This window comes from Cucumis melo, unplaced genomic scaffold (genome assembly GCF_025177605.1).
Source record: "Cucumis melo cultivar AY unplaced genomic scaffold, USDA_Cmelo_AY_1.0 utg001266l, whole genome shotgun sequence".
NCBI classification, from domain to species: Eukaryota; Viridiplantae; Streptophyta; class Magnoliopsida; order Cucurbitales; family Cucurbitaceae; genus Cucumis; species Cucumis melo.
In genome coordinates, this window is record NW_026124507.1 from 1 (window position 1) to 10,664 (window position 10,664).

Genomic DNA, 10,664 nt, shown 5'->3' on the forward strand with positions numbered 1-10,664 from the left:
TAAAAAGACATATATCTACACGGTCCAATCAATAGTTCAAGTCACACACATCCATAATCCATTTTCTCTTCGAAGAATTCCCTTCAACTATTATTGAAAAATAACGAATAAAATTTCGTGGAGTTGAAGGGAAATATCCAAATACATGTCTTATTTTTCAATAATCCATATTTGCAGCAATGAAATACTCTTCTTCCCCCCTGAGTAATCATAAATAACTAATTACAAATCTATGATTTCTATTCTCTATAAAGGACCAGAAATGCCTTGCTTACGTATCATTGGGAAGTGCATTAACATAAATACGGCAGTAAGAAGAGGTAATACAAAAGTGTGTAAACTATAAAAACGAGTCAAGGTAGATTGTCCCACACTAGCACTTCCGCGTAATAACTCTACCAAAGGCGACCCTATTACTGGAATAGCTTCCGGTACACCTGTTACAATTTTGACTGCCCAATAACCAATTTGGTCCCGAGGTAAGGAATAACCAGTTACACCAAAGGATGCGGTCAATACAGCCAGAACCACACCTGTAACCCAAGTCAATTCACGAGGTTTTTTAAATCCACCAGTAAGATACACGCGAAATACGTGCAGGATCATCATTAAGACCATCATACTTGCCGACCATCTATGAACTGATCGGATTAACCAACCAAAATTTGCTTCCGTCATTATATATTGAACAGAAGCAAAAGCCTCAGTAACGGTCGGACGGTAGTAAAAAGTCATAGCAAACCCCGTAGCTACTTGTACTAAAAAACAAGTAAGCGTAATTCCTCCTAGACAATAAAATATGTTGACATGAGGAGGAACGTATTTACTAGTTATATCATCTGCAATCGCCTGAATTTCAAGACGTTCTTCGAACCAATCATACACTTTATTGAGATAGGTAAACCAAGGGGACCCCCCTCTGAGAACCGTATATGAGAATTTCGTCTCGTACGGCTCAAACAGAAACACCCAAATACCGCTCGTAACGGATATGTGTACTAAAAAGTTTCAAACTTCTTAATGCTATGATTCAATTTTTTGTATCAAGATACGAAAGAATCAAAATCCGAAAAGTCTTCTTTGTAGTTATAATGCCCAAATATCAAGTCGGCTCATTCATAGTTATATTGATCATTAGGGGCCTCTTGAATCTTCTATTTACCTATTTTTTTTCTTTGATTTGTATGTAATGCGACTTTACTCTTGTTTTCTTTATTATTGATAGGAATTATCTTGTTAAGACCCTATGAATCAATTAAAACCTTAGATTCAGACTAGAACCACGATGATTCAATAAAAAACCTTCCAAAAAAAGTTCAAAAATTCCCTGAGTAAGAACCCTTGGATTATCACTTATTCAATGCTTATTCAATGACTGAATATAATGAAAAAAGCTAAAGAAAGGTTTATCCTTTAACCAAAATAAGTAGAAACGAAAGAATAAATTTTTTTTATTTATCACTTCTAACTCTTGTTTCGGAGTCCGGCCACGAGGTCTGATAAGTATGAATCATAGTTCTAATATTTGTTCTAATATTTTGGAATCTATTTCATATATTCTGTGCTCCAGATACTAGCCTAGACTGAATATCCAACGAGATCAAATCATCTTCATCAAGATGACCGACTTCTTCTCTGTCGTATCCATAGGATCAATTCTAACAAGTCACACACTCATATTCCGGAAATACAGAAAAAAATAAATTCCACGATCGAACTACCAAAAAATAGTGGGCTAAAAAGCAGAAACCTACATACTTTAGACTTTCCTTTTTATTGAAAAGTTATTTAGGGGTTCTTGTGAATCGAATCTAATTGCTTGAAATTCCGTCCAGTAAAATGGAAGAATTATAAATCTCCAAAATAATACATAGGAATATCGCAAATAAACCCATCGCGACACCCATTAAAGGTGTAGTTCCCCACCCAGGAGCCACTTTACCATATTCCGAATTCAATGGTTTCAATAAATCCCCTACAACAGTTCGTCTTGGCCCAGATCTAGAACTATCGTCAACGGTTTGTGTAGCCATAAATAATCCTATATTTTTTTTTATTCAGTGAGATCTGTTGACTTTGTATACCATTCCGTTGTAAATAAATGATCTTATTATAGATCCATTGTGGTCTTGAAATTATATAATAATGGAAACAGCAACCCTAGTTGCCATCTCTATATCTGGTTTACTTGTAAGTTTTACTGGGTATGCCTTATATACTGCTTTTGGGCAACCCTCTCAACAACTAAGAGATCCATTCGAGGAACACGGGGACTAGTTGAAGTAATGAGCCTCACAATATTGTGAGGCTCATTACTTCAATTGAGATAATGAGAAATCATTTTGCCTTTTTAGTTGGAGTTGGAACTTTAGGCGGTTCGCGAAAAAAGATAGCGAAAAAAATTATTCCTAGAGTCGAGACTAAGAGGAATGTATAAACCAATGCTTCCATAGATTTGATTTCGGTTTACAATTATAGCTTCCATACCTGTTTAATTGGGATCTTTTTACGGATAAAAAAAAGACCAAGACAAGAGTCAAAGAAATGAAAAGTAAGCAATCCGAATAAAGATTTATCCGGTACCCTATCTATGTCAAATCAAAAAATAAAGGAAAAAAAGAACAGAGCAATCTTGTATCAGACTAGACTCTTTTTGTAGTTGGATCTCCAAGTTTTTGGAATGCCCCAAATTCTACTTGAGCGTCCAAATCTGGGTCAATACCAGCAAAGACATCTCTGAACAAGGTTCTCGCACCATGCCAAATGTGTCCGAAGAAGAAGAGCAAAGCAAAGGAAGCATGCCCAAAAGTAAACCAACCCCTTGGACTGCTACGAAAAACCCCATCGGATTTCAAAGTAGCACGATCTAATTCAAAAATTTCACCCAATTGAGCACGTCTAGCATATTTTTTCACAGTAGCAGGATCACTATAACTGACTCCATTGAGTTCACCGCCATAGAACTCAACAGTTACACCGACCTGTTCAACACTATACTTCGATTCTGCTCTTCGAAAAGGAACATCGGCTCTAACAATTCCGTCTCCGTCTACCAAAACAACCGGAAATGTTTCAAAAAAGGTCGGCATACGGCGTACAAAAAGTTCGCGCCCTTCTTTATCTCTAAAAACAGGGTGTCCTAACCAACCAACAGCTATTCCATCCCCGTTGTCCATGGAACCCGCTCTGAATAATCCACCTTTTGCGGGATTATTCCCGATATAATCATAAAAAGCTAATTTTTCAGGAATTTTAGACCAAGCTTCTGATAAACTTTGATTTTCGGCTAACCCGGTACTAACTCTTCGATATATTTCTTGCTGGAAGTATCCCTGATCCCATTGATAACGAGTGGGCCCAAATAATTCAATCGGGGTAGTTGCTGAACCATACCACATAGTTCCAGCAACAACAAAAGCTGCAAAAAATACAGCAGCGATACTACTGGAAAGGACGGTTTCAATATTTCCCATACGTAATCCTTTGTATAGACGTTGGGGCGGACGAACACTAAGATGGAATAGGCCCGCTAATATGCCCAATGTACCTGCTGCAATATGATGCGAGGCTATTCCGCCCGGAACAAAAGGATCAAACCCTTCGACACCCCACGCAGGATTTACGGCTTGTACCCTTCCGGTTAATCCATAAGGATCGGATACCCATATTCCCGGACCATACAATCCGGTTACATGAAATGCACCAAAACCAAAGCAACCCAACCCTGAGAGAAATAAATGAATTCCAAAAATCTTCGGCAAATCCAAAGAAGGTTTTCCTGTACGTTCATCACAAAATATTTCTAGATCCCAATACACCCAATGCCAGATAGCTGCTAAGAAGCACAATCCAGAAAACACAATATGTGCTCCGGCCACACCTTCGTAACTCCAAATACCCGGATTCGTTATAGTCCCTCCTGTGATACTCCAACCCCCCCATGAATTGGTTATTCCTAAACGAGTCATGAAGGGTATAACGAACATACCCTGTCTCCACATTGGATCAAGAACAGGATCAGAGGGATCAAAAACTGCTAATTCGTATAGGGCCATTGAACCGGCCCAACCAGCAACTAGAGCTGTATGCATTATATGAACAGAAAGCAAACGACCGGGATCATTCAATACAACGGTATGAACACGATACCAAGGCAAACCCATGGAAATACCCCTTTATCAAGGAAAAATAGACACTATGTAACTTTATTGCACTGAAAAAAAAAACTATGCTACGGACCTCCCCTTTTGAGGGGATTATCTTGGCGAAAGGATTAATATTTAGTCTATTCTTTTAGTAATAATGGAACAATTCGATTCTATTCGTAGGAACAAAAAGAAGCAGATCTATTCTATACTCGATAAGTACCAATACGCAATGGTAGATGGGAATTGATCCTATTTTATAGGAGTGAATGTATACATACTTGTTCATCATTCAAAAACCTATTCGGGAAGAAGTTTCCCTTATTAATTCTGTTTTCCTTTTTTATGAACTTATTAAATCTATGTATAAAATATGCTAAAAGATAAAATCTGATAAAGGCCCATCTTATTTATTAAGACAATAAACCCGTTGTTACGCTTCCACATCAAAGTTAGCTATAGTACTTAATTCTTTTTTCTTTGCTTTAATGCCTATTGGTGTTCCAAAAGTACCTTTTCGAAGTCCCGGAGAGGAAGACGCATCGTGGGTTGACCTATAGTGCGACTTGTCAGATATATTGGGTCATATGGTATTTCCCCGTTCTCTCCCCCGATCGAGATATCCTCTCTTTCGCCCAAGACGGATTGATTTAATCATCAAAAATTTGGAGCGTGAAGTGCAATTAGATCTATTTTTTGGGGGGTATCCAGATTAATATTATCAATTAGAATAATTTATGGTTTTCTCGGTTGTACTAATAAAATGAAGTATCCAGGCTCCGCTTAGAAAAAACTCAATTTGGAATCTATCTATTCTATGATTACTACTACTTGTATCATATTCGATTTATCAATAGCATTGATAGAAAACTTTTAATCAATCGAGTAATATGAAGTAAATTGAAAAAAAAAAAGAAGTCGTAGCAAAAAGCCATGCTATTGGGGCATTTGTCCTATATGTGCAAATCCAAATCGGGCAGATCTTGACTCGGAGTAGAGCATAAACCTAAAAGAATTGAAGAAGACCATTTTGGAACAAGAAAATGACATCGGAATTGAAATTGAATCTCGATGAAACAATATATCAATGAAAAGTTAGTTCGATAAATTGAAAATTTAATGAATTGTTTTTTTATTTATTGAAATTTATAGTATAGATAAACGACCGCGGGCCAAAGGACAAAACTCATCCATTTTGAAAAAAAAATGGAAGGTAAGAAAAAGCCCCTTCATTAGAAGTTAGAAAGAGTCCTCTAAAGAAGGCTAAAATCTAAACATTGATTCTTTTTTCGCTATTTTTTTTGAACCGTATGCATCAAAAGGTGCCCGTACGGTTCTTAAGGGATACAATTTTATCCTAATCAACCGACTTTATCGAGAAAGATTACTTTTTTTAGGCCAAGAGGTTGATAGTGATATTTCGAATCAACTTATTAGTCTTATGGTATATCTCAGTATGGAGGATGATACCAAAGATCTGTATTTATTTATAAACTCTCCCGGTGGAGGGGTAATAAGCGGATTAGGTATTTATGATACTATGCAATTTGTGCAACCAGATGTACAGACAATATGCATGGGATTAGCCGCTTCAATGGGATCTTTTATTCTAGTCGGAGGAGAAATTACCAAACGTCTAGCATTCCCGCACGCTCGGCGCCAATGAGTTTTTTTTAGACAAAAAGAAAACTATGCCTTCGCCATATAAAATATTAAGTAATAATAGCATGGCACTTTGAATTCGATATGAGAATTTTTTTTTTCTAAACCATTAGGTTATGTATCGAAAGAGTAGTATGAGATAAAAGGCATTTCCGATTGTAGGCTGATTTATCGCGGAGGCCTCTTTCAGCGTCACAAACTTTTTTGTTTTCACGACGGAAGACTCTTAACAATATTTCTGTTATGAAAGACTACGAAATATTTATTTTTAAGAAAAAAAATAAAAAAAAGAAACTTTGGGATTGCTGAATAACAAACGAAATCATAAAGCAACGGAACCATCATAGTATTTTGAAATTACTAAAAAAAAGGAAGGGTGGTTATTGGATCATTTACTGCTCTGGGTCTGCTAGATCCTATATTTTCTATTCCTTCGCTGGAAGGTAAAAATGAATTCCATTGTGGAGCCGTATGCACTGCACAAAGGATGCCTGTACGGTTGTTAATCCTATCTTTTTTTTATTATCTTTGACTCATCATGATAATGATGTAAGATAGAGAAAACCATTTATTAAATCATCAGGGTAATGATCCATCAACCTGCTAGTTCTTTTTATGAGGCACAAACGGTAGAATTTATCCTGGAAGCGAAAGAACTACTGAGGCTGCGCGAAATCCTCACAAGGGTTTATGTACAAAGAACAGGCAAACCCTTATGGGTTATATCCGAAGACATGGAAAGGGATGTTTTTATGTCAGCAACAGAAGCCCAAGCTCATGGAATTGTTGATCTTGTAGCGGTTGAATAACAAATAGCAGGTATTTCACGCAAAAATCCGAAATTTTCGATTTTCTCTTTTTACCGGGGTTAATATATTACTATTAATCATATTAATTATTAATATCGAATATAGAAGTAATTCATAATCATCCGGTTAGGATTGATCTAAACCAACTCATTATGTATACAATTCAACATGCCAACTATTAAACAACTTATTAGAAACACAAGACAGCCAATCAGAAATGTCACCAAATCGCCCGCCCTTCGGGGATGCCCTCAGCGTCGAGGAACATGTACTAGGGTGTATGTGCGACTCGTTTAGACCATGGACCGGGACAAAAGAAAGTACAAAATTTTTCCCGTATCAGTTATAAGTACAGTGAATAGGATAGAATGAATGGAAGAAATCCGTTCACTACCGAAAATAAATAAACAAAGATTTATCGTATCCTTTTATTGTGTATCAAATTTATGGTTTCTATTGGTGCAAATCCAATCATCTCTATTTTCAATTTTAGATGAGAAAGAATTCCCCATTGGTAACAAATGCTTATCCATTAAGCAGAGGAAATCCTATTTAACAGAAGGATTATAGCCTTATTCTTCCAAGAACGGACTAAGAGGGTCAGCTACCCAACCAATCTTCATAATTAAATACCGTTACTGTATAGGTAGATCTCGTTGTGAAAGACCGATTACTAGATAATTCATGGGTAGAGCCAAAGAGGGTGAACTGTACAAGTTAACAATAACATTGATGAAATAAAAGAAGGAGCTCCGGTGTATAGAGAGGACCTCACCGTTTAAGAAGTAACCATAGAAACGAAGGAACCCACTATTTCTTTATCCATTTCTATTTTTATTTATTTACTCTATTTTTGTTTTTTATACCTAGTAAAAATACTATTTCGTATTTTGGGGTGATTAGAACAAAAAAAGAAATAGTGGTCGGGAAGGTTATAGTAGCAAAAGCCATTGGAATTTTTATTTTATACATTGGAAAAATACGTTTTGTTATTAATAGACTAGGAAAGGAGAAAGGAATAACTGAAAGAAAGGAAATCCATTAGTTATTCATCAAAGTTTCATTTATTCAATGACTAGAATTAAACGAGGATATATAGCTCGGAGACGTAGAACAAAAATTCGTTTATTTGCATCAAGCTTTCGAGGGGCTCATTCAAGACTTACTCGAACTATTACTCAACAGAAAATAAGAGCTTTGGCTTCAGCTTATCGGGATAGAGGTAGGCAAAAAAGAAATTTTCGACAGTTGTGGATCGCTCGAATAAATGCAGTAATTCGATCTAATAAGGTAGACTACAGTTATAGTAGATTCATACACAATCTGTACAAGAGGCAGTTGCTTCTTAATCGTAAAATACTTGCCCAAATCGCGATATTAAATAGAAATTGTCTTTATATGATTTCCAATGAGATCATAAAATACGAAGATTGCAAAGAATCCAGCGGAATGCTTAAAATGGAGTTCTCTGGAGAATGAACTCCGAGAAGGTAGAGTAGAAATTAGTATGATAAAATATGATAAAGTGGTCAAAATGAGCAAATATGTTCAATAAAAAAAAAAACGATTTATTCTTCTTCCACTATTCTTTCTTTTTCTTACGACACGACAATCGAATCTAGATTTTCGGATTTTTCGAACAAAGAATCAATCTGCGGTTGAGTTTGGATTAGAATTTTAATTCAATTAAAGAGTAAGCTAAGTCTATTTATTCCTGGTTCTAAGACCAATAGTTCTAGCGGTCGACTCGCTTCTTTCAAATTGTTTCTCATTATTAAGAAAAGGTAACAAAGATAAAATACGAGCTTGTTTTATAGCAATAGTAATTAAGCGTTGCTGTTTTAAGGTCAATCTATTTACCCGTCTAGATAATATTTTTCCTTGTTCACTAATAAATCGACTAATTAAACTCATGTTTCTATAATCAATTCGATCCCCCGATGGAATCGGGGGCAAACGCCTACGAAAAGATCGTTTGGATTTAAGAAAGAGTCGCTTGGATTTATCCATGGTTTTTTTATTCCTTATCCCGAAAATCCTATTTCTTAATTCTAAATCATTTTAGATCCGATCGAAATAGGATTTGGTTTGTTTATATTTAAATCTAAAATATGTCTAATATATGTAATTTTTCATCTTCCTTGGATTGGAAAAGGGTGACACACAGCCGATCGGTTCGATCTATTTCTTTATCTCCCCATGAATCGTATGTTTGTAACACCGGGGACAGAATTTTCTCAATTCCAATCGACTAGGCGTATTGTGTCGATTCTTTTGAGTAATATATCTGGAAATCCCTATTGATTCCTTATTAACACCGTTTCGAACACAACGAGTACATTCCAAAATAACAGTTACTCGGGCATCTTTACCCTTGGCCATGAACCTCCCTTGGATTTTTGATTCACGCAACTCTTCCATTTTCCGATCCAAAATGAAGAAAAAAAGAAAAATTGGTAACTCGAAATAAAATTATGAAAGATTTCGTTACAATCAAATATTAAAATATAGTAATACAATAATTTCTAAATTTAGAATCGCAGTACAGTTTTTCATTTAAGTATTTTGTATGATATTGTTGCCCTAGCCATCACATTTTCATTTTCGTTCTCACTCTTTTATTAATTAAATTTGAACCTGGCGCCGCGTCCGAGTTTGACTGAGGTTGAATCCATTTTGATTCTTTCTAACTTATTCTAAGTCTAAAAACTCTAAAAAAAAGAAGGGGGAAGGGGATTAGTCAAAGATATTTGATTGTTTTTCTAATCTTCTTCACCCCTTCCCAAGTCAATAACTAGAATGAAAAAAACGGGAATACCAACGCATCCGGGAATAAACGATTGATCTCGATTAATAGACCCGCTAAAGCCCCGAACCATATAGTACTTACTACCGGTGCCACGGAGAGATATGTTTTTAGATCTCGCATTGAAAACCCTCCTACTTTATAGTAATTTGTAATACATACTGGTATTACATACCATCAAATGTATATATAGTTAATAACCGCTTGTATTGTCCGCGGAATTCCTAATTCAAATTGAAATGTACAACAGTTCAATTCGGTAGATATTCCCTTTTTTATTAAAAAAAATATGTAGCTTTCCGCCCCACCCCAAATATTCATTTTTCTTTACGGCGGATTTAATATTTATTATTTCATACGTATATAAGTCTTTTTATTATTTTTATTATATTTTATATATGATATGAGACAAAAAAGAAGAAATGGCAAGATAATTTGTGTATACCAATGGAGGAAATAAATAAAAAATGTGGAAAACAAGACAGGGATTCTCTACAATAACACTGTAGACCAATTGAAAGGGATGTAGCGCAGCTTGGTAGCGCGTTTGTTTTGGGTACAAAATGTCACGGGTTCAAATCCTGTCATCCCTACCTATTACTTATCTTCTGAACAGTAACGAGGAATCAATTGAGATCCATAAAAATTGAACATACATATATCGAATCAATCTTTTTTTATTTAATTTTATGATATTCTCTATGATAATATATGTATCGAAGATATATTCGGGTTGCTTTTAGTTTGATAATAAAACGCTCTTAGTTCAGTTCGGTAGAACGCGGGTCTCCAAAACCCGATGTCGTAGGTTCAAATCCTATAGAGCGTGATTCGATTCTTGTTGTTGTTAAATCAAAATGATACTGAAATAATTCAACAGAAATCAAAATTTTACCTCCTATAAAGCAAGTAGGGGGTCAATCAAAAAAAAGAACTGTTAATTAATCAAAGGTCCAACTGATCCCCCCGTCTGTATTGTAAATATGCGGTCACAAATAATCCAGCCAAAGTAATAGGAATTAGACCTAATACGATTCCAAATAGAAAAACTTCAATCATTTCAATTTAGTTGAACGAGGAAAAGGAGAGGTAATATCTATCCTTAAAATATTAATCGGTATTGCCCATGAATCTCAATGACCAAGAATTCGAAATTGAATTGACAAGGTAAAGAACTCTACAATATATAGAATATATTGAATAACACCGAAATCTTTCTTTTTTTTGAATTGTGCATTCAAT

General features: G+C 35.4%; 2 non-coding genes across 2 annotated transcripts; both read left to right on the forward strand.

Moving 5' to 3' along the window:
- The first annotated feature begins 9,941 nt into the window (after positions 1 to 9,941).
- Positions 9,942 to 10,015, forward strand: TRNAP-UGG (transfer RNA proline (anticodon UGG)). The gene has a single exon. It is a non-coding gene; the product is annotated as a tRNA-Pro (tRNA).
- A 162-nt stretch (positions 10,016 to 10,177) lies between these two features.
- On the forward strand, positions 10,178 to 10,251 carry TRNAW-CCA (transfer RNA tryptophan (anticodon CCA)). The gene has a single exon. It is a non-coding gene; the product is annotated as a tRNA-Trp (tRNA).
- The last annotated feature ends 413 nt before the right edge of the window (positions 10,252 to 10,664 follow it).